At 46.4% G+C, this 7157-nt stretch overlaps 1 long non-coding RNA gene across 1 annotated transcript; it reads left to right on the top strand.

Moving 5' to 3' along the window:
* Positions 1–2425: 2425 nt before the first annotated feature.
* LOC148183124 (uncharacterized) lies at positions 2426–6096 on the top strand. The gene is made up of 4 exons (XR_015773814.1): positions 2426–2539; positions 2972–3061; positions 4147–4286; positions 5749–6096. It is a non-coding gene; the product is annotated as an uncharacterized LOC148183124 (long non-coding RNA).
* The last annotated feature ends 1061 nt before the right edge of the window (positions 6097–7157 follow it).

Genomic DNA, 7157 nt, shown 5'->3' with positions numbered 1-7157 from the left:
CTTTCCCTCAGCCTCCATCCCTTCCCAGCACCCAATGCCTGGTCTGAAGATTTTACCCATCTTAAAAGCCTTCTTTTGCTAAGGATACAACAATATTTTCCCCTGGAAACACCAAGGATGCTCATTCCAAATTTCTATCAAAATATTGCATATCAGAACATGCAAATTTGGGGTTTGCTGTTGCCAAAAACTGGGCACCAGGTGTAGAAGACTTGAGGTTCTTCCTCTCTGAGGAGGGTGTTTTTCCTCTGGCTTTTTTTTTTTTTTTTTTTCCCTGTTGGATGTCATCTGTCTGAAGGCTTTAGAAAGAATCCACAGGAGTTGCACAATTTCAGCAATTGGTGCAATAAATTAAATAAAGAAGGTGTGTGGTTTTGATAGGGAGAAAACAAGTAGGAGCATGACAGTTCCACTGGTAAACAGAGGACTTAAGGAGCTCATGCAGAGAAATCTATAAAAAAATAAATTAATTCCCAGACCAGGCTTGGAGTTGCATCAAATATAATTGAAACATTTCTCAGTTTTACTCCATGGCTTTATCAACAAGTTCCCCACTAATGCTATGTTCCAGGAAAGCACATAAATGAACATTTCAATATAGTAAAATTCAAAACAATGTAAAAAATTATTTGAAAATCACACAGGATATTTGAGTTTGGAGGGAATCTCTGCTCAAAGCAGGGTTTACAAGAGCAGGATCTTCAGGTGCAGTTCAGGCAATGATTTTATTTAATATTTTTTTTCCTGAATTGTGACTTCAGTTTTTCTATCGTATTTCTTACGATATGGGACACCAGGGAAATTGTGTTTGTTCCTTTCATTTTGAGCTGCCAGGTCTGTGCCTAATGCAGTTCTGATGATTTTCAGGCTTTCTGCCTTATTTTGAGATGACACTGCAATAATATTGGAGGATGAATCACCATGAAAAGAGTCACTATAAAAAAACAGCATAGTCCTGGCTTTTGAATATTTTGAGTCCACCAATGAAGGCATCATTTCAAATTTCAGTTAATTCTATCCCCCTAGGAATAGTGGCCAGTGCTGATGCTCCTATGGAATGTGTCTAGTGGGAATATGAACCTGCAGGAACTGATGAGGCTGTGGCCATGCAGGAGTCAGCTCAGAGGGGAACCACTCAGCTGTGCTCAAATGCTGGAACAAAGCCCAAGGGAGGCTGTAAAATCCCCTTTTTTTGAGATTTTCAAAGCTTGGCTGGATGAGGTAATGAATAACCTGATGTAATTCCTTCTCATGGAAGGTATCCCTGTCCATGGAAGGATCTAGATCATCTCCTTCCAGCCCAAATCATTCTGTGATTCCATGAATTTAGAAGATTCCATGAGTTTAGAAGCCCTGCTTCAGTCAGAGTTGGTCCCACCAGAGCCTCGTTAGAGCCCACACTGCCCGGTGACTCTTGGCTTCTTCCAGCTGGGGCTTGGAGGATCTTGTCAGCCTCATGGTCTCACACTTCCTCATCAGTCTAAGACTGCCTAACACCTGATTTTTTTCCCAGGATTCCTTTTCTTCCTGAAAGGACCTGCTGGCACTTCTCTCCCCAGCAGTCTCTGAGCGAAGGCAGGCAGGCTGGCAGCTGGACAGGGTTGGAGGAGCAGAGCATAAACTCCAGATGATTGTCTGGACTGGCTCAAGGGGCCATCAGGTGTGAGGTTTGGATGGAGATCTGTGGAGTTTGACGCCTTGCCCAGACAGAGCTGGAGTTCAATCACTCAAAGGCACGTCCGGCCAGACACAGCCATTGTGTCGGGTCCTGGAATGGGAATATCCTGAGATTTCTATCAGAGACACAGAAGGTTTGGCTTCACAGGTCACTTCACTTCTTTCTGGCCCCTGCTGCTGATAAACAGCTCCAACTCCTGTGCTTGCAGAGCTGTTTGCTGGTGCCTGCAGGTGTCCAGATCTACCTGAGGGGATTTTTGCCTTTTGGCCTGGGTGTTCCAGCCCCTGGGCAGGGAAGCTGTGCTCTGTGAGCTCGGCATGAGCCAGATTTATTTGAGTCTGCACTCTTGCTCGTTGGAAAAAGCCTGAGATGGAGAGGGTGTATCTTAGTAATGGCATCAAGTGTGTTTATTTGGAGACAGGTTGAGATTTAGAGTGTCACTTTGGATTGTTATAAATTGAGCTGTTTACTCTTTGCCCGGTTATTTATGCTGCCATGATATTGCAGCAGTGAAATCCACTGCTCTGGCAGGATCAGCCCCTGATCCCACTGATGTAGGGCCGTGGCCAGAGCTCCTCTGTCACTCCGTGCCCAGAGCTGTCACTGCAGTGTCTCCTCTTTAATCTTTACGCCGCAGCAACAGCAGTGACCAGACAGCCCATGGTGACTCCCAGAACGGCAGCAGCAAAAATATTCAGCTTATTTTATCTGTGCCAGATCCCAGACTGATCCATCATCCTCCAGAGAGCAGTGAGACCACCCCAAGAGCTGAGGGACAGCATCCACCCTCTTTCTGCAGCACATCTGAGGGGGCTGGTGGCCTCCTGCCTGCTGCAGAGCTGCTTCTGTCAGGAAAACCAGGTAGGGAGCAAAATATGTCTGTTTTTAAAGGCCTGGAGAGGCCAGAATAATCCAAATTCAGTCTTGGCAAAGCACAGCATTGCAGCACATTCCTCCACCACTCTAACTCCAGGCTGGGGCTGTACAGACAGACGATACTGGCAAGGCAGCAGGAGTTGAGTTTGTGTTTTTTTGGGGGGGCGGGAATAAAGATTAATGCAGCAAGTGTTAACTTAAGGTGGGGGAATTTCAGGAGAGCAAAGAAATGAGTTGTGCCAGGAATTAATATCCCAATTCTTGTAAGAAATACAGTATTGTCTTTCCAGTACAGCCAGGGCTGAATAGTTCCTTCTGATCTGAAAAGAATAATCCCTCTCAGGCAGCGTATCCGACCAGACTTGGATGGCTTTGCTTTTAGGTACAGGTGTCCTGACTCTGCTCCTGAATCCACAGGGTGGAAGCAGTCCAGGGCTGAATGGAGCATCATTCCCCAGCAACTCAGAGCAGCTGTTGGAGAAGCAATCAGAAGCGAGAGGCATCGAGGTATTTCCTAGGATTTAGTTTCATTTCTGGAAAGCTTCAGTGTGTCCAGTGCTTTGGTTTTTAATGGATTTTCACTTCAGTCTCAGGGGAGCAGGTGGACACCTGGCTGGCTCTGATTAATTAAAATGAACTTAAATGGGGACTTTAAAACCAAAAAGTGTGAGTGCAGGGGAAGGAAAAGAGGGGTGGTTAAAGCTGAATTCTCTGTTTCCTGCACATCAGATCTGTCGATCCCAGCTGTGTCTGTGCAGGCTTGGACAGTGATTGCAGGGGGTCAGTGCAGCAGCTCTCCCTCACAGCTCCTTTTCACCACCACCATCATATCTTCATACAAATCATTAGTTTTGTAAAGCTGTCTTGTTTTCCATGGTCCTTCTAAAATAATTGTTTTTCTGATCTTTAACTGGCTGTTGGAACCTTGAGGTGGCTTTTTGTGGGCTCAGAGTTGCAAGGCGCTCCTGGTCCCATCGTCCATTCAAATCAACCAAAAATGTTTGGGAGAATCTTGGGTAGAATTTGCTTAGGTCTGGACAAACATGCCATGACTACCCTTAAACATAAATGGCTTAAGAGTCTCCAAACCAGAATAATCCTGGCTACAGCACCTCCCCAGCATATGGAGGAGGAATGTATTGACTGTGAGTTAAGAACCCAAAAATGTCCCATTGAATTCTCTATTGCGATTCAGTTACCATAAACAATAATTAAAATAGTTATTGGGCTCTCCACTGGCACGAGGAATGTTACATACTGTTATGTTTTCCACAGGCAAACAGCCAAGCTCAGGCCAGAGTCTGTCTTGGTGTCTTTTATGCAAACCTGGGGCTTTCCCTCAAAGCCCTGCAGTGAGCTCTCCCAAGGAATTCCTCACCCCAAACTGGGATGTCTCCAGCTCTGGAGAACTCAGGAGGATCCATGTGTGGACAAGTGACAGCTCACCCAGGCCTTGGGGCACGTCTCTGCAGCCTCAGACCCACCAAAGCCTACTTACAAGTTTACTTAAATATTTCTTATTTTAAAAGTTTTCTGAATTTTTTCTTACTTTCATAATTTACTTATTTTTTTCTCTTCTCTTACCTGCACAGGGAGGGCTCTTCCCATGCAAGTGTCCTTCTCCACAACCCAGCTCAGACTTGCAGAAGTGACCTCAGGAACTCTGGGTTGAGAAAGAAGGAGGAAAAATGTGACAAGCTCTGCAGTGCCCCTTTGGGAGAAGGGAGCTGAGGTTATTAATCCTCTAATCTGAATTTTCTGAGCCTCATGTTTCCAACTTTAAGGGTACCAAGAGCATCACCAGCCCCCAAAAGTAATGCATTTTTGGAATCTAACAGCTTTCATGTTCTAACTAGATAGTGGTTTTTCCCTGGGGATCTGTTATCTTCCCTTTTTCCATGCTTTTGTTTTAAAGTCAAGAAAGAACCTTTGCAAAGGAGTAAAGCCCCAAAATGAAAACAGAAAATGACAACTGATTTGTTCCCAGAACCTGGGGCTGCACCCATGTGGGAGAGGTCCCTCATGAGAAGTGGTGCCAGGGGGAGCTTCTTGCTCCTCCTTTTCTCCAGAGGATTTTCTTCCTTGCTGCAGATGTTCCCTGTGGCACAGCCATTGGATTTATAAGAGTGTGAAGGGTGAGGAAAGGCTGGACTGAGAAGATTTTGCTCTCATGGGGGCACCTGAAAATTGAGTCTCAACCTTTCCAAAATCTGGTGTAAAGTGCTGAGATACCTCCCACCTCTTAGCCTCCTGCAGAGCAGATCCAGCATTTGCAGAAGCAGCAGGCAGTCCTGAATCCACAAAATCCAGCCTTGAGAGTATTCAGGGACCTTGCAGGGAAACTGAGGCACTGGGTTTGGCCAGTGGTGGCAAAGGCCCAAATCTCCTGTAGCTGCTGCATCTCCTGGTGCTGCATCTGTTGGTGAGCACATCTGCAAGGTTTGCATGCCAAGGTTCCTAGAGATCAGATAGAGAGCCTCGTGTAAAATCACCCACCAGGCTCTGCTGGGTAGGAGTTTCCAGCCTGAACAACTGTCTGAGCATCCAGCTCTCATAAATCTCAGCTCCATGTTCAGCTCCACCCCAGCTGACACAGGCTGGTTCTTCATTCCAGCAGATTGCTAGAGAAAAGCTTGCTGAAAATTAAAAAAAAAAAAAAAAAAAAAAAAGAAATAGGCAAAAGGACAAAAAGAAACAAAAAAAAAAAAAAAGGGAAAAAAGCAGAAGATGCAGCCAAGACTTCAGTGATAAAATGGAGCAGAGGAGACTTGGAATGTGGTGCAGGACATAGCGTGCTGGAATCAGGAGCTGCTCCTCAGAGATGAGCATTTGTTGCCCTGATGGTCCAAATGTCAAAGCACTGTGTCACTGAGGGGCAGAAATGCATCCTGGAGAGGGAGTGATGGGATGTGACGTGCAGGCAGCAGGGGATAGTGCAATGAGCCTGGGAAAGGAGATCCACACACCTTGTACTCTGATATTTGGTGGCTGCTGTTTCTGCCTTTGCCTTCTGTCTGCGTTCCTGCCCTTTTCTTCCATGTCTCACCCTCACTTTACCCTCGGATTTCCTGGGCCTTGCAAGCAGAATTGTTGTCACTCTGGGTGATCATGCCAGCCTCTTTCTAGGGCCTGCTGAGAGTCACCTTTTGTACCAAGCAAGGGACCACAGACCCATTTGTCTCCTCTCCACCCAGGTTTTTTCAGTGGGAAGCAGAGCCTGGGAAGCTCCTTTGCTTTCTCCCGTGTGTGGGCAGAGGTGGATGAAGGCTGGGAAGGCTTTGTCTCCAATTCCAGACTGAGAAGCTGAGCAGGGGATGAAGGTAACATCTGCTCCTCCTCCACTTGTCCAGGAGAAACCTCGGGCACCAGCCTGTGAGGTTTTGGGTCACACAACTATCCCTGCTCACTCAGGGGTTACAAAGGCCTTACTGCCCACCTGAATTCCAGAGTTCTGCTCCACTTCTTGTACCTCTCATTAACTCCAAATATCATCTGGGCTGCCCAGCAGCAGCAGCAGCAGTGTCTGGCTCAGTCTGGAGATACTCAGCAAAATTTATTTCATGTGTCACATGTTGATAACAGCTCAGGCTTTAGCAGCTTTGGGTTGCCTGAACACAAACATGGGTGTTTGTTTTTGGCCCCAGGATGAGCTCACTCACAGTTTTTGTGTTGTCTGGTGAAGGTTTCTGTACCGCTCTCTGGCCTGTGAGCCTGGCTTTGGCAGGGGTGATGAGGTGGCAGCAGAGGTTTCTGTTTGCTGGGGAGATGATGGCAGTGGGGACACAAACTCGTGGCTGGGAAAGCAGCAGGCTGCAAGCTACAAATCAGAGTTAAACCCAGCCCAGCCCTCACTCACAATCTGCTGGGAGCAGAGGCAAACATGGGGTTCCCTGCAAAGCAGAGTCCCTGCAGGACTGTGGGTGAAGGTGGCAGCAGCCTGCTGCAAATCTAGGCCACATCAGCTCTTGCTAGCCATGAAAGCTGAGCCTCAGCAAAGACCTGACGTTAATTTTGAGAGTGTGTTTGGTGTCCAGCCAAGGAGATTTTTTTCTTGCCCAAACTTTTCCACTACAACTGGCAGAGCTGCAGCAATGGGGGATTGCACAATGCTGGGTCCCAGGGCTCCAAAACACAGGGAAGAGGCACAGAGCATCCCAGACTGCAATAAGAATTAAGATGAAACAGTTCAATAATGTAAATATATGGCATGAGTTACTCCAGGTGTAAGGACTGTGGTTCATTGCTTCCTCTTCAAGAATTATCAGAAACATCAAGAAGCTGCCAGAGATATCAGGGAAAAGATGAGCCTTGATTTGTTTCAGAAACTGCTCTTATTTTGTGTTTCTTCAGTGGGCAGGAGAATCTTCCCCCCTTTTCTCTCTGCAGCCTTTTCTTGATGAATGATAAGAGATTAAGAGAGCTCCTGTAGATTTGTGCAGGGCAATTTGTTGGCTGATTTGTAGTGCAGAGAAATTTAGGTGAGATAAACCTCTGGCCCCATGTAATTTGGAAGGATCATGACCCCCACCCCCTTGGCACAACAGTAAAAACAAAAGAACAGTTTTCATTAGGCTTTAGAGAGTAATTCAATGATTTAATTTTG

This window comes from Pseudopodoces humilis, chromosome 14 (assembly GCF_049639895.1).
Source record: "Pseudopodoces humilis isolate 2021_Gansu_Grassland_sample_001 chromosome 14, ASM4963989v1, whole genome shotgun sequence".
Taxonomy (NCBI): domain Eukaryota; kingdom Metazoa; phylum Chordata; class Aves; order Passeriformes; family Paridae; genus Pseudopodoces; species Pseudopodoces humilis.
This window is presented reverse-complemented; position numbering and strand designations above follow the sequence as displayed.